The 26,576-nt window shown below is 36.2% G+C and overlaps 1 long non-coding RNA gene across 2 annotated transcripts; it reads right to left on the bottom strand.

Moving 5' to 3' along the window:
- Window positions 1–7,815: 7,815 nt before the first annotated feature.
- LOC108301817 lies at window positions 7,816–26,453 on the bottom strand. Of its 2 annotated transcripts, none has more exons than XR_001824078.2 (4): window positions 26,366–26,453; window positions 25,043–25,208; window positions 23,566–23,681; window positions 7,816–7,895 (listed from the first exon to the last, which is right to left on the bottom strand). It is a non-coding gene; the product is annotated as an uncharacterized LOC108301817 (long non-coding RNA). The 2 variants fall into 2 exon arrangements; XR_001824079.2 differs by having other exon boundaries at window positions 25,043–25,136; window positions 26,366–26,404.
- Window positions 26,454–26,576: the final 123 nt, after the last annotated feature.

The raw sequence follows: 26,576 nt of genomic DNA, 5'->3' as shown, positions 1-26,576 counted from the left end.
TCTTTTGAAGGACATACTGGTTGTTTTCAATTTTTAGATACATGAACAAAGTTACTATGAATACTTAGGTCCAGGTTTTTATGTGAACATAAGTTTTCATTTCTCTGGGACAGATAAATGCTCAAGAATGTGACTGCTGTACAGCATAGAAGCTGCATATTTAATTTTATAAGAAACCGCCAAACTGCTTTCCAAACTGGTTGTTCCACTTTACATTCTTAACAACAGTATATGAATGATCCATCTCTCTGCATATTTGTTAATATTTTATGTTTTCACTATTTTTTTTAATTTTAGCCATTCTGGTAGGTATATAGTGATACCTCATTGTGCATATAATTTGAATTTACTAACTGGCTAATGTTGCTGTGCATTTTTACATTTGTATATCCTTTTTGGTAAAATGTCTATTCATGTATTTTCTCTTTCTCTAATTAGTTTGTTTTTTTACTGTTGAATTTTGAGAAGTTTTAATAAATTCTAAATACTAGTTCTTTGACAGATATGCGGTTTGCAAATATTGTCTTTAAGACTTTAGCTTATGATTTCATCTTCTTAATAGACTTCCATAGAACATTTTTTTTACTTTGATAAGACTCAATTTATCTATTTTTTTCTTTATGAATTATGATTTTGGTGTCATGTTTAAAGCTTACTGCTTAACCTCTGGTTATGAGGACTTCTAAAATGTTTATAGTTTTATATTTCACATTTATGTCTATGGTGAATTTTGAGTTAATTTTTATGTGCACTATGAGGTTTAGATTGAGGTTCATTTTCGAGCATATTGATATTCAAGGATTCAATACAATTTGTTGAACACAGTATTCCTTTTTCATTCAATTGTCCTTGTGACCTTGTCAAAAATCATTTATTTGGTTGCCTGTGTGTGTGTGTGTGTGTGTGTGGCACCTAGTTTTATGTTCTCTATTCTGTTTCATTGATCTATATGTCTATGATCAATCTCTTCAATAGTATACTGTCTTAATTACTATAGCTATACAGTGTCTTAAAATTGAATTGTGTGATATTTCTAAGTTTATTCTACTTTTCAAAAGTAGATTTGCCTACTCTATTTGCTTTGCTGTTCCAAATAAATTTTAGTGTCAGCTTTTCTATATCTACAAAAAATTTTCTAGAATTTTGACTGGATTTTCATTAAATCTCTAGATTAGTTTGAGAAGAATTGACAGTGTTAGCATATGAAGTCCTTTGTGTATACAGCAAATTTATTATAGCTCCAAGAAAAATGAAATGTCTAAGTATAAATCTAACAAAACATTACAGAACCTATATGCTGAAAATTACAAAAAGCTGATGAAAAAAATCAAAGAAGAACCAAAATAAATGTAAAAACATACCATGTACATATATTGGAAGAGCTAATATACTAACAGTGTCAGTTCTCCCCAAACTAATGTGGAGGTTTAAGTAAATTTCAGTCAAAATTCTAGAACTTTTTTTCAGATATAGAAAAATTGACTCTAAAATTTATTTGAAAAAGCAAAGGAAGCTTAATCCAATTTTGAAAAAAATAAACGGAAGGAATCACACAACCCAATATACTGTGTATGTGTTATTCTACAATTTTAGTTTCTAATTGTGCATTGCTAGTATATAGAATATTGATTTTTGTGTGTTGGGCTTAAAGTCACTTATAGTTTCAGGAAGTCATTTTGTTTTGTTTTTAAAATCTTTAGAATTTTTACACAGATAATCATGTCATATTGGAATAGGAATAATTTTATTTCTTTATTTGTAATGTGTAGAAATACACATTTATTTCTTGCCTTATTCCAAGGCAATATGAGTGGTGAAAGTTGATGTCCTTGCCTTGTTCACGATCTTAGTGAAAAAGTATTGTCTTTTACCATTAAATATGATATTAGCTGTAGGTTTTTGTAGATGCCTCTAATAATGTTGACAAAATTCCTTTGTATTCCCTATTTGCTGAAAGATTTTTATCATAAAAAGATGTTGAATTTTGTCACATGCCTTTTCTATATCAATTGATATGATCACATGAGTTTTCTTCTTTGGACTGTAAATATGGTGGATCACATTGATTGATTCTTAAATCAGCCTTAAACCAGCCTTAAGCCAGCCTTGCATTCCTGGTTTAAAACCTACTTGTTCAAACCAGAGGTATCCATCACATTACCTGACTTTATACTGTAAGGCTACAGTAACCAAAACATCTTGCATGGTACTGGTACAAAAACAGACACAAAAACCAATAGAACACAATAAAGAATCCAGAAATAAAGCTGCACACCTACAACCATCTGATCTTCAACAAAGTCGACAAAAATCTGAGCAATGGGGAAAGGACTCACTATTGAATAAATGGTGCTGGAATAGCTCGCTAGCCATATGCAGAAGAATGAAACTGCTTCCTACGTTTCATCTTACACAAAAATTAACTCAAGATGGATTACAGATTAAAGTGTAAGACCTCAAACTACAAAAACCCTAGAAGAAAACCTAGACAATACCATTCTGGACATTAACCTTGGCAAACAATTTATGACTAAGTCCTCAAAAGCAATTGCAACAGAATCAAAAATTGACAAGTGGGACCTAATTAAACTAAAGAGATTCTGCACAACAAAAGAGTCTGTCAGCAGAGTAAACAGACAACCTAGAGAATAAGAAAAAAAATATGCATTTGACAAATATCTAATCTCCAGAACCCACAAGGAAATTCAACAAGCAAAAAAAATACATAACCCCATTAACAAGTGGGCAAAGGAGATGAACAGACACTTCTCAAAAAGAGACATTTAAGTGGCTAACAAACATGAAAAAAATGCTCATCACTAATCATCAGAGAAATGCAAATCAAAACCACCATGGATACCCTTTCAAACCAGTCAGAATGACTATTATTAAAAAGTTAAAAAAACAACAGATGCTGGTAAGGCTGTGGAGAAAAAGGGGATGCTTATACACTGTTGATGGGAACGTAAACTGGTTTGGCCACTGTAGAAAGTGGTTTGGAGATTTCTCAAAGTTCTTGAAACAGAACTATCATTTGACCAAGTAATCCCCTTACTGGGTATATATCCAAAGGAAAAATAAATCGTTCTACCAAGAAGACATATGCCCTTGTATATCTGTATATCTATTGCAGCACTATTCACCATTGCAAAAATATGGAATCAACCTAGGTGCACATCAACAGTGGATTGAATAAAGAAAAGATGGTACATATACACCATGGCATATCACACAACCATAAAAAGGAATAAAATCGTGCTCTTTGCAGCAACATGGATGTAGCCATTATCCTAACTGAAAACCAAATACTGCATGTTCTCACTTGTAAGCGGGAGCTAAACATTGAGTACACATGGACATAAAGATGAGAACAATAGACAATGAGGGCTTTTGTGGGTGGAGAAAGAGATGGGGGCAAGGACTGAAACACTGCCTACAGGGTACTATGCTCAGTACCTGGATAATGAGATCAACCATACCTAAACCTCAGCATCATGTAACAAACCTGCACATGTATGCCCGGAATCTAAAATTAAAGTTGGAATTATTTTTTAAAAACCTACTTGTGTGTTATTATTTTTACATATTGATGGATTCGATGTTCCAACATTTTGTTGAGGATTTTGTGTCTATATTTATGAGAAGAAAACTTTAGCAAGCCATTTACCATTTCTGAATTTCAGGTTCCTCTGTTCTAAAGTAAATTTTGTTGCCCTTAATTTACAGAGTAATTGTAGAGACAAAATAGGGACCAGCTAAATGATGACATGCTTTGTAATGTGTAAAGCACTACATAAAGGCAAGGAATGAGAAGGGCTTGTTCAGTCTTTGTGCTGTCTCCCCAGCTACATAATTTGTCCCTCCTTTCTGCCTTCTTAGGTGTAGTGCTATTTGCTTTCATGGAAAAGAACTTATGGAAGTGATAATATGCATGCACTTCTTAGAAAACTTGGCACATTAAGTCAGGTCATCCAATATCACAAATTAGTGTAGAGGTTTTTTTTCCCCAATTACTTTGGAACTCTTCTAAGACCAGGAATAATACTCCCAAATGAATAGGGAATTCTGTGGCCCAGCCTAACCTTTAGAATACTGTGTCACTGCTGATGCAGAAAACCTACCGAAAGGTAAGAGAAAGTCAAAGACAAATACTTTAATGTGGTACCTTGTCTGGCTCCCAACAGGGAAAAACTTGGTCAATGTGACACTGGGCAGTGTCTCTCAGATACCTGCAGTCCAGTCTTTGTAGACAGAACTCACTTCTAGATCTTTATTCACATAGTTTATTCAAATTATCAAGAGCTAGGATTTGATTTGAGCCCAAGAAAGAGTTTAATCATCATGAGGGCATGGACACAGGTCAGTGTAATAGTGGAAACGGCTCACATTAAAAAAATCTCTGTCTTCCTTCTTTCACCAAAATCAAAGCTTTCAGGAAATCAATACAGAAAATAAACTCTTCTAAGACTTGCACCACTGCAGTTGATGGGCTCTAGAAGCTGCAGCAGCAGCAACCTTCGCTAATAACACTTCACTACAAGCTGTTTTAAAGAGTGGCAGAATGTATATTATATTTACCAGAGTTTGTACATTATTATTGTTCCGTCTCTCTCTGAAATAATTCTAAATTGGCACTTTGATGTCCATGCCAGTTCCTTTATTAACCTGACTGGGAGAACTGGTATACAATCTTTGCAACATCATTAACCACAGCATGACCAGAATTAAAAATCGGCTATCATTAGAAATAAAAATGATCAACAAAATAATGCAAGACATAAATTCTCAAGCTTATGGGATAAGGTAAAAGAAGATAAAAATATAAGTTAAATTTGCCAAAAGATTTGTTGGGATATGACTCTTTTGGGTGAAAATAAATAATCCTAAAGAAAACTGGGGCTTGCAAAAGAAAATTGAATTTAATATTATTATAATTGTTATTGTTTGGGGTAAAATGTTACTTCTTTTATCAGTTTCCTCTTGCTAGAAAAAAAACACTGTATCTTCTCAGCTTCATGATAAATCTGGTTTTATACTTCACTATGTATAAATAAGGGAATTTTGAGAAGAGGATATGAATTTTTTCTAACTTCCCTAGTTGATTAATACCTAGAATCTATATCTAGGTCTAAGTATCTTTCTTTTTAACAACATTTCTATCTTCTTATGTCTTCCACTTTTTATTAAATTTTACCCTTTTCCCTTGCAAATTGGCAAAAAAGTTACAACATCAACAAGCTTATTGGCCAGGTGCGGTGGCTCAGGCCTGTAATGCCAGCAATTTGGGAGTCTGAGGCACGCAGATCAGGAGGTCAAGAGATCGAGACCATCCTAACCAACATGGTGAAACCCCATCTTTAAAATAATAATAATAATAATGACAATAAAAGAACAAGTTTATCAAAATTATCTTTGAGAAACCAAGACCCAACAGGGAGGCAGAGTGATTAAATTGATTGATCAGAGTTTGACAGAAGAAGGGAAGTTTCCAGATTCACCTCATACGAGAATGCCAACCAACATGGCCATTCCTAAGAAATATTTTGCAAAAAATTTCTTTTTAAAAGCCCTGTCTTAATGCGTAGTAACTTGGTCATTTTTTGGTTATAAACAGTAGAATGACTTCTTCATTACAAAAGAGTGTGAAAACTACATGCTCTGATGCCAACTCCCTTGTAAAGCAATGTCATGTTGGAGGAGGGAACCATCATTGTTCAAGGGAGCCAGGTATATGTGGTTGTGGGGAGCCTTTGTCAGGCCCACAATGAGTTTCTTGTTAGGTGTGAGGGGGTTCAGGCAGATCGTGACAATACACAAAGTACAGAGTGAGTAAGAGGCAAAGTGAGCACAACATTTTTTTGTACTCTTGATTAGAACTACAAAAACTGTGACAGAACGTGCAACTAAGGTTTTAAAATTCAAGTAAGTTGGAAAGAGTTCAAAGGAAAACAACAAGTTGATAAAGGGTTTATATGTCAGCCTCTAAATAAAGGGTGCAGAGTGCTGGGAATGTTCACTTGAAAGGAAAAATAAAACTGAAATGAGGCATAACAGTCTCTAAACACGTAAGAGGATGTTAGAGAGAAATCTCAATTACTCTTATTAGCTATTAATGGGATTAAGCTTTGGGAAAGTCATAAAATGTATAATATTTGAAAATCATTCTCTTCTACAGACTCAAAAGTCAAAAAATAACTTCTGTGGCTCTCCAATCAAATTACCAAAGTTAGAAGCTACACATACAGTGTTGGTTGTTTTCAACACATATGTGATGAAGAATATTTACATTTATGCCTCATGCCTAAATAACCTATTTGAATAAACAGGCATTGTGTTGATAAAAACCACATTTTGCAGAAAGGAGTAATACAAATTAATCATCCATGGGACTGACTTAAAATCTTAAAGAAGCATCGATCATTAAAAATGAGGCAAGTACATTGATATATTAGTATAAATCAATGAAAAGATGATTAAGAAATAAGAATAAATGAAATAGGCTGGAAACCATAGGATCTTGAGTACCCCCATAAAGAACAAAAGAAGTTTATTCATTGTAGAGAAGAGAACCCTTTATAAATTCACTAAGGTGACTTAAAAGTTAATGATGCAAAAATCTTAAGACCTTTGCAAGAGTTCTCAAGCCTGGTGATGGCTGTGAAAACCATGATGAGAAAACTGCACTAATTGTCTACACGTACTCTGGATTGTCGGGAAAGCCAAGAAAGATGAACAAACCACAATGAAACAACTGAAATGAATCTTTGAAGCCAAGCAGAAAGCGCATCAAAAAATTGATCTTAACAGATGTGTCAATCAGATTGGAAGTATCTAAACAAGTGCAAAATGAAACCATAAGAAAGTCACAAAGGAAAAACTAAAAATCAAAAAGTTTTGAAAATGCTACAGGATGCTATAGAAAGGAAAAGATATTAATACAGACCATTACAAAGGACAAGTCTGTAAAGCTGACCAAGATTACAAAGAAAATCTCTCTGGAGTGATAATGGTGGAAAAGGGAAACAAAGGTGTGAGGATATGGGCTCAGGGTGGGTAGGCAGGAAACTTTAAGCAAGCTCACCACATGCAGAGAATTAAAGAGAGGGTGGTTGACAGAAAAGAATAAAATGTTATTAGGGAATGTGTCTCTCTGTGCCAAGTGCTATCTCCTGAATCCAAACAAGTAGATGAGTGAGGGGAAGATTTGTAGTTGGATGAAGCCTTTAAAAGGTACATCCCTGAATCACAGAAATCAGGCCCTGGCAAATGCCTGTTGGGTGACGGAGTTCACTGTCTCACTGCACTGTTCCTCCCAGCAGGTGGCTGGCAAATGCTGTGTCCAGTTCGGTTCCAGGCCAGCAGGACAGTCTTGTTGTGCACAGCAGGCAACCTTTCAATTACTATATAAAAAACTGGACGTTAATACTCATGTATTAACCATGTTTGACAGACAAAATAGAAGTTTAGGTCCTTTGGAATAGTAGTGGAGAGTCTCTGGGAAAAGAGCTCAGGGAGACAGTGTATACTCATTGTGACTGGAAGTGAAGACAGATAAAAGGCTAAAAGCCAGGAGCAGGGGAAAATATGTGAAGGAATGGGAAGAACTAAGGGCTTGACAATAGGTGCCTTGGTGAAACTAAAGGTAGGTAGATGCTCAGTACAGCAGAAACCACTCAATCAACATTGATACTAACTGAAATGAAAGACTTAGGCATATAAAATCTAATCTGGGATGCTGATGAGTTCTATTATAGCTAGTCCATGTGCATTTAATATTGTTACAGAGAAAGTATCATAATATAGTGCTTACTGAAAATGATAGTGGGACAGAGTGGGATCCTGATGTATATTTGTAGAATTCCAGTTTTCTTCTGATACCAGTATCCACTTCTATTCTGCACAGAGAGAACACAGAAGGAACTGGTTACACAGTGCTCAAACAAAACTTAAGACAACAAATAAGAGAGGGCAGGCATTTCCAGTCTCTTATATAACTAGGGGCAGAATTTTCTGAGGAAGCTGGGAAGAAGCAAACATCTTAAAAATACTATTAATAGATAATCCCTGCTTCAAAGGCACTTTGAGCAACTGCAGCTTGAATGACTAAGAAAACCAACCAATAGTCATAAAAGCCCTGATAGAAGAAAGAGATCAGGAAAACCCAGAGGAAAAGAGAACTCAGATTTAAGAGTAACCCCTTGATTATATCTAGCTAAGAGTTTCACCATTTCCTTGGTGGCGAGGAGCACTGAAATGATCAGAATCTCTTTCAGAGTAAAGGGAAAGTAATTATTCATAACCATACAGTGTAGTACATGTGTAGTTCTCATGCCTTAAGGACACTTTTGTTGCCTTCACAATGAAGTCACCTTTTGCTGCAAATAAATATCTAAACTGGAGAGACTGATGATAGCAGTTAAAATCGTAATACGTAAAGGTGGAAGAGCTTACATGGGGTGAAGTTACAAGTTATGTAGCGACAAACAAACCATGACTAAACTCACAATCTTGCCAATGTGAGGGTTTTTAAGCAAAGGAGAGCATAGGTTTCTTGGGGCATTATTTTCACTTTTAGCTATATTAAAAATCACGTGAGAATAATTTAGAGACACAAAATTTCTCCAATTAGAATTGAGTTTGTAGCAGAATTCTTCTGTTGGTTATACCTTTATGTATTTATCTTGTGAGGTCTAATTGACCATTATTTGCCACACCTTTCCAGGAGACAATGATCACAGCCTATTGTTTGTTTTTGTTTTTTTGTTTATTTTGAGATGGAGTCTGGCTCTGTTGCCTAGGCTGGAGTGCAGTGGCACAATCTTGGCTCACTGCAACCTCCACCTCCCGGTGGAGCAATTTTCCTACAAACTCCACCTCAATTTTCCTACAAACTCCACCTCCTGAGTTCAAGCGATTCTCCTGCCTCAGCCTCCCTAGTAGCTGGGATTACAGACATGTACCACCATGCCCAGATAATTTTTGTATTTTTAGTAGAGATGGGGTTTTGCCATGTTGGCCAGGCTGGTCTCAAACTTCTGATCTGAGGTGATCAGCCAGCCTTGGCCTCCCAAGTGCTGGGATTACAGGAGTGAGCCACCACACCTGGCCTAATGCCAGTTGTCTTGACTCATACAGTCACAGCCTCTGTTCTTAGCTATAGACCATACTTGCTAGATAACGGGTTAAAAAAGAATCTAAATATGTGACTTAGTTTATGTATTTGTTAACTAGATATAAGAAATTGAATATTTCCTAAACTTGGAAAGCTGCAGTGAAGATTAACGGGAGCACTTTTAAATATAAAATCAGCAATCATAATAACTGAAATGGCAATGTGCCAAAATAAAACCAAAACCAAAAAGAATATTGTAACATTATATTTTTTAAAACTACAATGGAGAGAAAAATTTCTCTTTTATTTGTTTAAGGGAAGGGGTGTATTTCACCCTTAAAACCATGAATGTTTTCCCTGAGAGATGTTCCATGGCTCATTGATATAAGAGTCATTGAAATGTAAAGGCAGCATCATGATTCGATGTTCTTCACTTTTGTACAGTGTTTATCAACTGCAGGTTTCTAGATATGCCCATTCATAACATCTTGAGTATTATAATATTAGGCAACACAGAATCCAATGGCTTTTGACTGGGAATTCATCCTCAATTGGAAAGTAAACATCTAAGATCAGATTAGTTGACAATTCTGATCTTTGGTATTCTATCACATTAAGTCATGGTACTATTTATATTCATTCAACAAACTTTTCATTTTATTAGTTTTCCCATTTATAAAGTCATCTAAAATTTATGAAAGGTGATGAAGAAAAGCATGTTTGCGCAAAGAACCAAAATGTTAATTAACAGTCTTCTTTTGTTCCCAAGAAATTTAAGGAGGATCACAAAAACAGATAATATCAAGATAATACAGGTTAGTGAGAAACCTGTAACAAAAAGAAAAGATAGGAACATTAAACAAATCCAAGAATGAAATAGAAGCAAACGCATGTACTATTAAGCCCAATCTTATTGTCAAAAATGGGTTTCAGATTAAGTTTCATGCTTTTTAGTGGCCAGTGCAAAGGAGTAAAAGTCCTCAGTTACAAGCATCTTAGAATCTTTATGATAATGTAAATATACTGTCTCAGAGAAGCACAATTATTCTTGATACTAAGACTACAAATAAGTTTCTCAAAGTGTCCTCATGGAAATTGTCCTGAACAGCATGCTTACTTCAATCCCAGGGACAAGTTTCACAGGGCTGTTCCTTAAAGCTCCCAGTGGAATCAATTTAGTGAAAGCAATTTTGTAGAGAAGATGAAGAGTGAGGGTCAGTTTACTGAGGTCTACTTTCTCAGTGCCATGAAGAGTCACAAAAAAATTGCTATATAAAGATATGAATTTTTGCCAATGAAATCTTATAATAGTAACAACTTCTATATACAAATGGCCAACAAGCATATGGAAAAATTCTCAACATCACTAATCATCAGGGAAATGCAAATCAAAACCACAATATGATAACATCTCACTTCTGCAAGAATGGCCATAATAAAAAAAAATAATAGATGTGGATGTGGTAAAAAGGGAAAAGTTTTACTCTCTTGGTGGTAATCTAAACTAGCACAACGACTGTGGAAAACAGTGTGGAGTTTCCTTAAAGAACTAAAAGTAGGTCTACCATTTGATCCATCAATCCCACTACTAGGTATCTACCCAGAGGAAAAGAAGTCATTATATAAAAAAGGTACTTGTACACGCATGTTTATATCAACACAATTTGCAGTTGCAAAAATATGGAACCAGCCCAAATTCCCCTCAATCAAGTAATGGATAAAGAAAATGTAGTATGTATATACATGTGTGTATGTGTGTGTATATAGATATATACACACACACACACATATATAGATGTATGTATATCTATAAACACAAATATATAAATGTGTGTATGTGTATATATATGTGTGTGCATATATATATACCCATATTCCATGGAATACTGCTTAGCCATATAAAGGAGCAAAATAATGGCATTCACAGCAACCTAGATGGCACTTATTACTCTAAGTGAAGTAACTCAGGAATGGAAAACCAAACACTGTATGTTCTCAGTCACAAGTGGGAGCTAAACTATGAGGACAAAAAGGCATAAGAATGATACAATGATCTTTGTGGACTGGTGCAGGGGAAGGATGGGAGGAGGTGAGGGATAAATGACTGCACATTGAATACAGTGTACACTGCTTGGGTGATGGGTGCACCAAAATCTCAGATTCACCACTAAAGAACTTATTCATGTAACCGAATACCACCTGTTCCCCCCAAACCTATTGAAATAAAAAAATTAATTAAAAACAACAAAACTAATAATATAACAGCTTCTTATGCATATGGATTATATTTAATATTCATTTTAAAATGGAAAGTACTATCACTGTCTTCTTGAAAATCTCAAATAGGAGTTTTTGGCTTTTATATATATCATCTGCTTTTAAAGAATTGTTCATAAACCCTTTAAAAAACAATAAACAGAGGTCTTGTGACTCTGCTTGATTAAAAAAAAATTCCCTTTTCCCAAATAAAGAGAATAAAGTTAGAATAAATAATCTTTAAGATATTTTACTTCCTACACTTAATGGTTTTAATGTATGTCACGATAATGGCTTGTTTTTAAAGCAAATAAACTTTCTTGTTTTCTCAGAAACCTCAAAAGGCAAAGCAAAAATCAGTGTATTGATCCCTACAATGGGATTTCAATGTTACTCTAGCTTCAGAAGGTTTCCAGTTACAGAGAAATATTTTAGTAATCATAAGGTTCAGACAGACCTTATGTGACCCTATTCATTCCTGACCAACAAATAGTTTTTGTTTAACTTCGAAATAAAGCAGACAAACCCTACAAGGTTACTTGTAATCATGACACCATTCTTAGAATTGCCATGTGCTGGGAACATGTCTTCTCGCTTCCTCCTTCTATCTACGGTATAAATCTGAAGGACTTTGTTATGGCTCTTATACTTGGCACATCTTAGGCCTATTTAGAACATCAACACCATCAATCACATAATATGGGGCCGACCAGCTGGATGAACCCTGGCTATCATTCAGGGGTTATTTGTCATCTGGGCATGTCTGTTTGGTATATAACACTCCTTCAGTCCCAGAACAATTTTCCCCCTCCAAAAATATTCTCTTTGACTCAGGAAACACGTGATTAATAAAGGACAAGGGTTTAAAGCCTGAGGTCAAGGCTAAAAGTCTTAACCAAACAAGTGCATTGCTTACTAACGTTTGCATCAACAGTCAAAAATTCCCTTGAAGAGCTCCCACACCGAAGAAACACACATCTATTCATAAATGCCATAAATTTCAGGGGACTTCAGTAACTATGATCATCTGGAGAGATTTATTTTAAAATAATGTTGTGCATCTAGAAATGTTTTGCTGCAGAATAATAACACTGCATCAAGCATTTAAAAGGTTCATTACAAACATTTACAATTTAATATAAAAAAATTAGGGTTGAGAAGACACAGTTTTACCAATATGATATGCAAAGGAAATTTGTACTATAACATTAGGACAATTTACATTAAAAATAAATTGTTTTCTAAGATGCCTATTTACACTAAAATGGATTTAAAAGCAATATTCCTTTCCTCATATTCTTTGGCTTGTTTATATGCCAGTCTACAATACTTTATAGTACTTTTCCATTAGACAGTTTTTCTTTTATACTTGTTTCCCTTTCTTTTACCAAAAGAAGCTTATTTCATGTTTATAGAATATTTTCTTCCTTCTAGGCAACTTATAGTTCCACCCTGTAATAGTATGTATCTGATATTATGAATTGTTTGGGTGTATGTATAATGACAGAAAAAAAGCAAATTTTAAAAACATACATTTAAAAAGTAATTGTTGGTTAAGGTTTTAAATTGTCCTAACATTGACTTAACTGGAACTGATTTCATTTCTTAATCTAAAAGAATTGATTTAATAGTGTTTATTTCATTGGAATTATAAAAGAAGTCACAAACTCCCACTGGAATTCTAAACAGAGTTTCTCAGAAGGTGATAAGTAGATTGTATTACAGCATTGATGATGTTGCAAGGCCTAAGGAGCTCATGTCAGTTACTTTATCCAACTTGTAGAGACTTCTAAGTTCCTGAACACAGGCCACTTTAGGTAATCAGACTTGCTAGAGTTCATCTTTCTTTACCTCCCACCTCTCTGCCAAATACCAAAGGAATAAAAATAGAAGCTCAGTACAAAACACACTGTATTAAAAATAAGTTGTCATTGAAATTCATACAGGCAATGCATTTATCCTTTAGACTGCCTTAGAATCACAGCTTTGCAAGCAAAAAGGGGTTTCCATGTCATCTGGTCAGATTGCTCATCCTACTGCTGTGGAAACTGAGCCTTCAGGAAGGAACTGGCAGAGGTGAGCCTAGAACATTGGTCTCCCATGGCCCTGTCCAGTGTTAGTAATCATAAGATACAAAGCCCTCTTATGGCTCAATGGCTAGCGCAGAAATCTTTGGGTTAATCTGACTTGCTCACAGCTTGGCCATCTGTTGCTCCACTACTTATGCTAATACGTTAACATTATATACGTGACTGTTGATGGGGCCTTCTTGGCACTGTACATGCATAATGCTCCCAGTTAATTCAGTTGACCCTGTTAAACAATGACAATGTGTGTGAGGCCCGAGTTTGTTCGCATTCCTTGTTACAAAAACAGGGTTACTGACCTTGTCATATTTAACAGTGTTGAGCAGACACAGCAATGTGGATCCTGAGGGCAAATAAAGAATTTCCACTGGTGATGTAAGAACTATGCTAATTAGTTTCCCCCTCCATTCTGCTTCCAGACACTGTATAACTGTATAGTTTAGCTAGAAGGCTCACTGAGCCCTAAGCTAACAAAACCCAATAATTTTTATAAATAATAATTTTAAAAATGTGTTTGAAAATGCATTTCTTTTAGAAATGTGTTCATATGTGTTTCTCTTAGAAACAGTGGCTTTTGCAGAGCAGTGTGCCTAGGGAAAGTTATCAATCTATTTTTGCTGTTGCATCTCTACTGCATAGAAATGACACAACGATGTAGACTGATTTTTTAAAAAGACATAAAATGGAGCCGAGTGTGGTGGCTTGTGCCTGAGTATAGTCCCAGATGCTCAGGAGGCTGAGGAGGACTGCTTGAGCCCAAGGCTGTGGTGCTCTGTGATCATGCCTGTGAATAGCCACTGCACTCCAGGCTGGGCAATATAGAGACACTCCATCTCTAAAAGAAATAAAAAATGAAAATAGAATCATCTGTTTATCTCTATTCTCTAAGAATCATTTTCTTAGCTTAAGGTAAAAAAAAAAATGCTGCCATGCAATGACTAAGGAATTATATGTGGGGCTGGTTCACATATCTAAGCACTGGATATGAGCATTCTTACCTTAGTAGAAAAACAAGCTAAGTTAATTTTTCAACAATGCAATATTACCTTGGTACATCTTGTTCTGTCTTTCCCTAGAGGTCTTATATGAATAAATCAGAAAATTGTTCCCTTATGTGAAGCCCGAGTCTGCACCTGTGTTAAAATTCACATGGAACTGAAATGGGGGGTGTGGGGGTGGGGATAAATGTCAGCAAATCTAATGGGATGATATATCTAAGTTTGAATTCTGAAGTTAACTAGCATCCAACACAAAAAGCATTGATGAGGATATTTTTATGGGCATATTGTTTCACATTTAGAACTGAAATTAAGAATATAATCATGTTGATCAATTGTCCTCGAGTTTATGATTAGAAGCATCTGGCTCTAGATTTTAGGAAACTCAGATAACTGGGTATTCTGAAAATCTTGGCAAGCCAAAAGTGTTTTACTTTACCTTCTTTGGGTTCTGGATCACCTTTCAAGTAATAAAACAATTTCTATGTCTTAGACATTGTAAGAGAGGTCATGAAAAGTAAGAAAGTCACTAAAGCAAAATATAGAAAACAATGAAGAGTTGAAAAAAGAGATTAATGACTTCCAGATTTCCAAAAGCAAGTAGAATTGTTGATGTGCTGGACAGGTGACTGGGTGGAAGGTGGAGAGAGGATGAGTCAGTGTAAAAGTAAGAGGAGTTAAATGAGGAAAACAGATATGGAGAGAGAGTTTTGTCTATGTTTTAAGTCTGCTCTTCATCCATGAATGGAAGTGATTGGGACAAGTCAGTTTCCCTCACAACGAAGCAAACTTGTTAATGGAATTTCTCATTTGCTTGATTTATTGCTTGATTTGGTTTTTAGACAAAATTGGACAGTGTATGAGATGCATTCTGGATGAAGACATCTCTCTGAAAGATTTTGCTATCAGAGGAAAGAAGGAAATGAGAGAGAAGTTTGGGGCTCTGAGAATAAGACACCTCGGTTATATCAGCTGTGAAGTCTACATTGAAGAGGACAATTATTTGCTTATTGCATTGGGGGCTGGTTAAAATCCAATCAATTGAATCCAGATGTGAGTTACGTGTGTGTGTGTGTGTGTGTGTGTGTGTTTGTGTTTAATGGAGGGTTGCCAAAACATCTTGAGAGTAAAGACCACAAGCTAATATAAGCCAAAGGATTGACAAAATACAAGGAACATTTTTGGCTTATAAAAATCCTTTTTAAGCATGGTGACTGGAATAATAAAATAAAAAGGTCTATGATAAATTAGTTAGTGGATATTTGCAAACGGCTGGACCTTGTCTAAACAAAATCTTCCAAAATAACCCTACAAAAACGTGTTCCTCATATGGTTATGTCCAATCACATGTTTAGGGAACACCGTAACTGGTAGTTTATGCCCTTTTGGCAGGAGGTAAACTCCAAAAAAGCAATCCATGAGGAACCCCCTGTTGACACAAGAGGATCATGAATGGAATTTTGATAAAATGCAAAGATGTGTTTAAGTTCTGGGCTACATGTGCAGAATGTGTAGATTTGTTACATAGGTAAATGTGTACCATGGTGATTTGCTACACCTAACCCGTTACCTAGGCATGAAGCCCAGCATGCATTAGCTATTTTTCCTTATACTCTCCCTCCCCTACCCCATAGGCCCCAGTATGTGTTGTTCCCCTCTCTTTATCCATGTATTCACATTGTTCAGCTCCCACTTACAGGTGAGAACACGTGGTGTTTGGTTTTCTGTTGCTGTGTTAGTTTGCTAAGGATAATGGCTTCCAGCTCCATCCATGTCCCTGCAAAGAACATGATCTCATTCCTTTTTATGGCTGCATAGTATCCCATGGTGTATATATACTACATTTTCTTTATCCAGCTATCAATGATGTGTATTTTTGGGTTAATTCCATGTCTTCTTTATTGTGAATAGTGCTGCAAAAACATACAAATGAATGTATCTTTATGATATTAATAGAATGATTTATGTTCCACAAAGGTGTGTTTTTAAAGAGGTATAAATGTCCATAGAAACCCCAGTTCTCTTAAGAAACTAACAATACAATATTTTATCTTATAAGTTGATTAATTATAAGAACATTAGGAAATAATTCTGTAGGATAGTTTTGTTGCTCTTGTGTTTTCTTTTCAAAATGAGACTAATTTTGATTAGTCAAAACCTAACATTTCCCTTGGAACCAGTATTCTTGAAATAACTGCTTTGGGATTAGAGTAACTACCACTATGATACAAACATTTTGTTTTAGTTTATTTTCTGAATGTATTGAACACTTAAAAGTAGATAAAAGGAATACTTTCTCCACAACTTCATTCCCTTGGCAAATCAACCTGTTTTCATACATCTGGGTTCTCATCAAGTCTATATGCATGCATATTTCTTTTTACAAAGTTACAGGTGTGCTAAAATGAATACATTTTTGAGAAGAATAAATTAATGGAAGCCTTTTTGTTTGAATAGTTAAATATCATTCAATGTCTTACAATGATGGAGTTATTTATGTTTTTATTACTGTGGCTAATTATTTGTTAAGAAAAAATTTCATTTGTGTTAGACTAGAACTTTTTTCCTGAAATCTTAAATAGAACCCAGAATTTGTTTAAACTAGTGATTTTCTAGAGCTTTGACTTTTTCCTGTATTTATTTTAGACTGCATCATGTTACTTTAAAAATATATAACCAAACTTGGGAATGAAAAGTTTATAAATGGGAAAAATGCTTACTTAGAATAAATTGGATCCATTTCCACTTCACTGAATTTAATTCAACCCCAAACTTATTTTCTATGTGCTAGGTATTATAAAGGAAATACCATCAGATGAGACCTACCTGTCTGCTAGGGCCTTCTAATGTATTGCATAGACATATTTATGGGTTGCGCTTAAGGCAGGGTTTAGAGTAGGAACAAGCAAAGATCTTGGAGAACTTCTATACAAGGGCATGGAAAAGCTATTCCAACAGTGAGGGCTTCTTAGAGGAAATAGAACTTTAACTGGGCCTGGAAGAATGGAAGGATATGGTTTACTTTTGTTTGGATTCTTTGACAAACTCATCTTGATAAATGATAAGGTGCTCTGAAGGCAGTAGGTTATGCATGGGTGATTTTAAGCATCTTTTAATGAATGAGAATGGAGAAAGAACAAACTCTTTTTCTAAACTCATACCATGTATCAGTCAGTGAATCAATTAAGTCTTTCTTAGGCTACTTCGCAATGAGCAGGGCTAGCTTCATGGGCGCATGATCAGCACAGTGGCACAAAAGCCTGTGCTTAGGAAGAACCTTGCACGTCAGGTCTAAATGCACTGCAGTTACCCTCTCAAGATTCTTAATAATTGTTTTGTAAGTGAAGTCTAGTAAGACAATGGAGCATGCACGGGAAGCCTGGAGACTTGGCTTGCTTGCTATTTCATCTCTGAATCCCTCACTACCACCTCTACTGCCTGCTCCTGTGGAAAGATTCTCAGCCTCCCACTCCACATCCCTGCCCTGTATATAGAAAATAAAGGCACCCTCTTCCTGGGGTGGCTGCCGAATTGTGTCAGCAGGGGGAGAATGTGAGTACATCCCAGGGCCAGGAGTATGCAGTAGGCCACAGATGAGAGTTCAAGCTGTTGAGTTTAACACATAACATCTCTGTGGTTTGAGGTAAAGACACAATAAAGCTGTGAACCAGGGCATGACTCAGTGCCAGAAGACATCTGTGTACCCAGTATGGCGGTGCCAACTCAGAATGACTCTTGGGACTCTCTCTGGGATGGACATGTGTGGTATAATCTTCAATATGGAGGTGTAGGAATACCCTGATATAGGCTGAGTGTTTCTTCCCAATTTCCATGTTTCAATTCAAAGAGTTCCTGCCCAGTGAATGATGGCACCTTATGTTATGGCTGCATAAAGCAACTAGTGAGACTTCCCTAAGAATAGCCAAGTTAATTTTACAGTGACCTAGTAAGTACTGGTTTTTGGTTAAAAAAATAAATACCTGGCATGATTTATTCTAATAGTCAAATGGATGAAGAGGTGGACACATTAAAGAACAATATTTTAAAATTGTAAGCATTTAAAGATGGGTTAAATATATACTATCGCTAGACTTTAATCCTTCATCCTTAAGTCTAAAAAGCAATGATTCTGAATCCCTTCCTACGTTTTGAAACCTTCCAGTCTCTGTTCTCTTTGGCAGAACTTCATGCTTCTTGGCTTTAGGCAGGCAATTTGTCAAAAAAGCTTGCCATTTTGGGTTTCTTCTCCTTTATTTCTTGTTTCCACCATCCACTCAGCCTTCAAAATCCCAAATAAGCTGCTTACCTTCCAGCTAATTATTCCAGTTAGGACTTCATCTGGTCTGAGGTTCTCCCACTTCTGAGGATCCAAAGTGTCTGTGCCTTCCCTATTAGGAGAATCTTCTTACTTTTCTGAAAAATGCATTCCCACCCTGCTTGCTGTTTCTTGTGGTTTCCATAGTTAAGGCGGGGGGGAGGGAAGGGGAAGAAAACTGGCAGTAGTCTTAAACATCTGATTCTGAGCCACATCTATCCCATTTTAGAGAAAATTAAATTTTTTACATTTGAGCTCAGACCAGAATTTGCAGACTAGTTACTAAGTACAAGACCTCAGCACAATCTGGGCTTTGTTCACCTCCAGAATCTATGAGACATTGGAGGAATAGTGAGTTGGAGTACTTTTTCTTTACCAGACCTCCTTATCTATCATCTCTTTTGCCTCATGAGCATATAACGTCAAATTAAGCACCATGTAACTTGAGGATGATGTCTAGCAGTTTTGAAACTGGTTCAGGTCAAGGCACTATCAACCTTATGAAGAACAGGTAGAGATTCCCTGGGTGATCATGTTGCTACATGCCAAATAATTAAACATGTGATTTTGGGTTTCCCTAGGCTATGCATGGAAACCAGACTCATTTTACAGATGTATGTTGGCAAAAGATATTGTCACTAGTTAGGCCCCTGATTAACCCCAGAAACCATCTTCCTCATTAGGTATAATCATTAGGGTTGACACAGCCTGATCATTCACCAAATGGAATCTACCATGAAGCTTTTGAGTGCCTTGGTATTACATTTGAATTTGGAATTGACTAAGCCTTAAGCTTTCCAAGGCTCACAAAATAAACTATGAAATGTATCACTTAGACCTCTCCAGGTGTCATGGACCAGGAGTCTTATTTGCCACCTTTAAAACACAGTTCCCTTCTTGGTCCACTGTGAGATTGTTCAGCTGGAGCAATCTGAAGGGTGGCCTGTCAATCACACACAAAGGAAAGACTGAAGATTATTTTAAGTATGATGGTTTATTTTACTTGGAGGTTTTGATCCACTAAGTTCATTAAAAATCCTCATATATTTTTAAATTTATTTAAAATTCAGATTCTCTATTTCTCATTTTATCGCCACTTTAATTAGGCATAACAGATTGAAATTAGGTATCATAGAATAACTTTGCATGTTGAGACTAACAATACTGCAATTTATTCCACGTGATGATTCATCCCCTCCCTCAATACTTGTCTGAGTCACAGGCATAAATGAATATGCAAAGAACAGACCTTCGTACTTCTGGATTTTCAGATTCTGAAATAAGAAAATCAGTCATCGGTTTCTGAAACTTGTGAACTAACCCTAAGTGCAGAAATCTTCACTTTGTGCCTAATGACTGAAAAGCAGGTTCTGATGTGCTTCTTCAGAAGCACTTCATAAAATAACTGGTGCATATAAAAAATTAAATAAAAGGGTAAAATATGCCATAAACTATTTGCATATGATAATTTCATGAAACATTTGCCTTGAGATATACCTGAGTAAAATTAATTCACAATCAGTAGAAACCCAGTGGGAATTAAATAACTCAAAATTATTCTTGGGCTGTGAAGTTTGCTGCCTTAACGGAAGTGTGTATCAAACATAAGTACATTAGCATTGGCTGTGGTTTGGGGGAGTCAGGCACATCCTTCACCTCATGTTTTTCATCCATTCTGCTGTTTATATTTTTTGGCAATGGGTTCAAACCACAGGGGGTTTGTTCCAGTATTGCGTGTGTGTGTGTGTGTGTGTGTGTGTATCTGTGTGCATTGTGATGGGCATAGCACCTTTTCAAGGGGAGTCTCCAAGGTGTGGTTGAATTATTGAAAGCTGCATAAGAGTTTGCTAATTTAAAAAATTACTTTAAAACTTAATTCTGTTATAGGCAAAGAGCAATGAGCATTCTCAGTCAAAGAAATAAAGACTGTTTCTTCGCACTCAGAATTCTCAGGGCTGACTACCACTCCACTCCTGTTCAGCTTTCTGCTGTCACCTCCCAACACTGCTTGGTGGTTGTTGCTGCAATGTTGCTGTAAATGTTTAAATGAAATAATGCACTGTAAATTCTTAGTTCCTGGCATATATTGGTGTCAAAAGACGTTAGTCATTGTCAATAAAGTTTTGCCAGCATCAGGAAAATCTGGGCAGGGTAAGGCACTGGTTACTTTTGGGTCATCCTTGGGAGAACTTTGGTGAAGGATAAGCTGAAGCTGATTACTAAAATAACAACACATTAGTCGTAGCTTTGATCATGAAGATCAGCAATAATTCTGTTTTTTTCTGATGCATATGAGATGTCACAGTGGCAGCAAACATATTAATCTTGTTCTTACTTAAGAGCAAATATTCACTGTCCCCAACCATGAAAGGTGCATAATTACTTATCAGTTACTTACTTTCCCATGTGTGGGCAATTCAGATAATATCTTCAGGATTTGCACTTCTGTAGATAAGGAAGAGTGAGCTGGGTAGTTTTTGGGTTGGAACTGAATTTTTATGCAGAACAGAGAATACTGGGAGTTAGAAGAGAAAGATAGTGATGATAATTTGTATATATTTCTAAGATTTCTATTCAGTTATGGTCATTTCTATTCAGTCATGGTCATTTGTATTGCTAGCTGTGATAAACCTATGTGTAGGCATGTCTTGTTTATATAAACATCTTGTGCCTGGTGTTGGGCTACAAATAACTTGACAGACATTGTTTTGCAATGGTGTCGCAGCTTTGAAGAGGCAGAAGCAGGATTTGAACCTAGGTCTGTCTGGATTCCAGAGCCAGTATATGTAACCATGATGCACTTCTTTCCTCATATTCTTTTCGGGCTGCATAATTCTCCTTGCAGAAATCTTTCACCTTGTTCGACCTTTTCCCCTTCAAGACTTCCTTCAATGTCCATTCTTTTATATATATATACATATATAAAAGTGTATATATACACTTAAGTATGTGTGTGTGTGTGTACGTGTGTGTGTGTGTGTGTGTGTGTGTGTGTGTGTGTGTGTGTACTTTAAGTTCTAGGACACATGTGCAGAACGTGCAGGTTTGTTACATAGGTATACATGTACCATGGTGGTTTGCTGCATCCATCAACCCATCATCTAGGTTTTAAGTCCTACATGCATTAGGTATTTCTCCTAATGCTATCCCTCCCTCTTCCCCCATCCATTACAGGCCCTGGTGTGCATTGTTCTACTCCCTGTGTCCATGTGTTCTCATTGTTCAACTCCCACTTATGAGTGAGAACATGCAGTGATTGGTTTTCTGTTCCTGTATTAGTTTGCTGAGAATGATGGTTTCCAGCTTTATCTATGTCCCTGCAAAGGATATGAACTCATTCTTTTTTATGGCTGCATAGTATTCCATGATATATATGTGTCACATTTTCTTTATCCAGTCTATCATTGATGGGCATTTAGGTTGGTTCCAAGGCTTTGCTACTTCAATGTCCATTCTAACCATACCTGGCCTGTATAGAAATGTTGCTGGGTAGGATTCATACCCATAGTGAGACTTATGTGGATCTTACAGCCAGATAGATAGATAGAAGGATGAATGGGTGCATGAGTGGCCACACTTATTTTTTTTAAACAAAATGGCCTAGGAGATATGTAGGAATAATGCCACATTCATAACATCTACTGACTAGTCATGGTAGATAACACATTGTTCCTTCAAGATGTCAATGCCATCAACAATAGGTAGTCCCAATAAAAGATACTGAACTAGATGAAACGAGTCTCCACAAAGACTGTAGTGGTTAACAGGATGGAGTTTGAAGCCAGAATGCCTGGGCACACAACCTATACTGATGTGTAATCTTGGGCACGTTATTATTTTTTTCTGTGCCCTCATTTCCTAATGTATAAAATGGGCATAATGATTGTACTTACCTCATAGGATTGTTGTAAGGAATATGAATATATAGACTCAGTTCCTAGCATAGAGTATGTGCTATTCAGTGTTTTCATTTTTTCTTTTTTTTTTTTTGAGACAGTCTTGCTCTGTCACCAGGCTGGAGTGCAGTGGCACAATCTCAGCTCACTGCAACCTCTGCCTAATGTTCAAGCGATTCCCCTGATTCAGCCTCCTGAGTAGTTGGGACTACAGGCGTGCACCACCACACCCAGCTAATTTTTGTATTTTTAGTAGAGATGGGCTTTCACCATATTGGCCAGAATGGTCTTAATCTCTTGACCTTGTGATCTGCCCACCTTAGCCTCCCAAAGTGCTGAGATTACAAGCGTGCACCACCGTGCCCAGCCCATATTTTCTAGTATTACTAGTAGTATGATTCCTTGTATTTCATAATTCCTCCTTCTGCTATCTGACTGTGGTCCCAGGTACCTGATACTCAATTGACATATAACTCTTGGTATATCCTTAATAGAGCTTTTGGTTTACTTTGTACCCAATTTCTCTACCATCAGCCCATAACACAAACATTCCTGAATTAGTGGATGATTTTAAAATATGTAGTAATGCGTAATTTTTCCATCCCCAAACTAAGAGTAAAAGCTTGGCTTCAAACTATCTTCAGGGCTGACAAAAGTATGAAAAGTAAAGCCAAAAAATTTTAATTAAAAAAGAAGGAAAAAAGGAAGGAAAGAGAGAAACAGAGAGAGAGGGAGTGGAAGAGGAAGGGAGGAAGGAATAAAAAAGAGAAAGAAAAAACAATGTCAGGGCAATATACTAGGGAGGCCAAAGACAGAGGAAAGCATAATGCTTGGTTAAGTTTCTATAACAATCTTTAATGTAAGATGCTCAGAAACAAGAACTATTTGTAAATGAAACTACCTGTATTTTTCCATGATGGTGCCCTCCAAGTTGGTGGAAGAGTTTGAAGGGGAAACCAACTCTCTGTGATGCAAGATGTTAGTTTTTCTTCTCGGTTATTCCTTGCAGATTCTTCCCTAAATCATAAACTTCCATTCAATCTAATCACAAGAACTGTAGATTTTATTGAATAAACCTGATTTCACAAATTTAAGGAGCTATCTGAATTTGCAGTTTGGAAATCTTGGAAGCATCAGAAAATTTATTCCAGGTGTCTTATTCTTATTGACATTCAGTTAAATTCAACACTGTGAAAAGGTTCTCTAAGGAAATTCCATAATATATTTTTTACAAATATGATTGTCCACAGTCTCAATGGATAACTACATTCAGAACAACTGTTTCACTAAATGGTTCTCTTTTCTGCTACTGTTCATAAAAAAATCTAAGCAGCAAAAATGGAAGAAAAAAATGATGAAGGAATAGTTTCTTTTTAAGACAATTGCATGACTAGACTTTACACTTAATTTCTATAAAACTACACAAAGGAGCTTTCTTAGTTCATTCATGTCTCTGTATTGTAGCTTTACTCAATCATGTAAAAAAGAAACATTGTGAATTACACAAGTGAGGGGTGGCATTGAAAATAGAACGTATCCTTTCATTAACTTACAAAAATACAATTAGTAATTATTAGTGATTTCCTGGAGAAAGTCCAGAGCTGAATTAAAAATATCACTAACCACAAAGATTTTCAATGGTCCCTTAGAGGAAAAAATACACAGTTATGAGGCTTATCTATTGTACTTGCTTTGGAAACATAAAAGGACTAATTCATAAAGCAACCACACAACATTTGTAATGTGTTTTACTTCTTTTGCATTCTCTGGGAAATGCAAAGAATGTTTCTTTTTCTAAATAAAATGCCTTATGGCATTTTGTTTAGAATGAGAATGGTTATGTCTTCATTCAGAAGTCATGGATATTCTGCCAAAAATGAGATCATTTTCTAAAAAGGCATATTTTTCAGTTTTGGCATATTCTCTTCTAATGAGCAACATGTTTATGCTGATTCCAAAAGGACGAAATCAAATCTAAAATATCTAGAATCTCTAGAGCAAATCTTACTCGTTGTGTCAAATATTATTCAGAATCATGTGATCTAAATATATTAAAATTATTTTAAATATATCTAAATATGTTTAAATTATTTTAAAAGAGGATTGTGTAATCCCATTAAAAAGTGGGCAAATGGCGTGAAGAGACATTTCTCAGAAGATATAAAAGTGGCTAACAAACATATGACAAAAAAAAATGCTCAGTATTACTAATCATTCAGGAAATGCAAATTAAAACCACAATGAGATACCACTTTGCCCCAGCCAGAATTATTAAAAAGCCAAAAAACAACAGATGTTGGTGTGGACATGTTGGAAAGGGAATGCTTATACACTGTTTATGGGACTGTAAAGGCTCCAGGTATCAAGTAGATCCTTACCTGTTGATATTTTGGACTCTTCTTCCTTGTGTCCAAGTTTAGAGAAACACATGGTATCAGCCTTCTTCTGGGTATGGAGGGGAATGAACTCTTCCTGTGAAACATATGGCTCTTTGAAGACAGGTGTGTTTTGACTGGACAGAAACAGGGTCAGCAGAGCTCTCAGCTGCATCAGGAAGAAAGAGAAGGAGGCCTCGTATGGAGAGCATTTGGAGCAGGACCCCAGAGGATTCTCCTACTTTCATTCATCTGCTTGCTATTTATGCAAAATTTCAACCTGCTTGATGGTCACTTTTATTTTCCTCTCTCTATCGCCTTTTAGAAAAGCAAGAAACTTAGTGCTGGGAAACTGCTGAATGAAATGTAAAATTCAATCAACTCCTGATTTTTCAAAATGCAGATTACCTGATTTGCTCTCTCTCCGGCATCAGGTTTTGTTGTCAGTTTATATTCTGATGTCAGCCAGCTTCCCTGATCCATCTCTCCTCTTGAAGGTGGAACACTTAATTTAAGGTTAGACCAGGAGTTGCCAGGAAGTTAAAATGCTTATCATAAAAAAAAAAAAAAAAAAAAAAAAAGGATGTGACAGGATGTTCCCCTGATGCCCTTTCACTCATTCTCATCCTGACCTCTGTGAGATGGGGTCATTTTGTTTTATGATGTTAATCCAGGAAAACCCATCATTGTGAGTCCTATGAGAGTCCATCAGTGTGAGTAAGAAAACTTCACCTCATAAATCCTTCACTCAGTAATTTGAAGGTTCCAGGACCACTGCCCACAACGCTATGTGGCGACATCATCTCCCTCCAAAAAGGAATCAGAAACACTGCTTTCCATGGTCTTGAGTATGTGAGACATTTGCAGGAAGAGACAGGGGCCTAACCCAGTGATGGTGCAGGGCAGAGGGATAGGAAAGAGAAGAGGGAAGGAGACCAGGGGGCACGGGGTGCCTGGAAGCCTGCCTGAGGCCAACTTGGTATGAAACAAAACATAAACAGATGGGAGGTTTTACACTGTCCACTGAACCTTTGGTGTATTTGGAATTTGGTAGTAGAAAGATTTTCTTTTTGGAAAAGGACTGCACCTTAATGTACCGCTAAGCATTTAGAGGCATTAACGTAAGTGCAGATATATTTTCAGCCTGGAATTTGAAACTAAATATTTGGGATTATCTGTTTTACTTGCCTTTGTGGGCAAGGAATTTAATAGTTAAAAGTTAAATCTATGCTAAGATACACTATACATATAGTAAACAAAATAAAACAGAGCATTGGGTGGTCATGGGTGAGATTCCACAGTCATAGCTGAAAAGCCAGGTATTACCTTTTGAGCAGGAGCACCTCATTGGTCAAGACACAGCCAGCGGCAAGTGAACAGGAGAGAAGAGTTAGAGACTGTGTTTGGAACAAAGGCCTTTCTGAAACTGCAAGTGTTTTCGTTTTTTTGTTTTTATTTTTGTTTTGTTTTAATTCTAGACACGAAAATTAAGGTTTCCTTAGAGTGGTTTTATAATTTTGAAAGAACGGATTGTTCT

This window comes from Cebus imitator, unplaced genomic scaffold, assembly GCF_001604975.1.
Source record: "Cebus imitator isolate Cc_AM_T3 unplaced genomic scaffold, Cebus_imitator-1.0 Scaffold37, whole genome shotgun sequence".
Classification (NCBI taxonomy): domain Eukaryota; kingdom Metazoa; phylum Chordata; class Mammalia; order Primates; family Cebidae; genus Cebus; species Cebus imitator.
The sequence above is the reverse complement of the archived record's forward strand: the minus strand, read 5'-3'. Positions and strand labels throughout refer to the sequence as shown.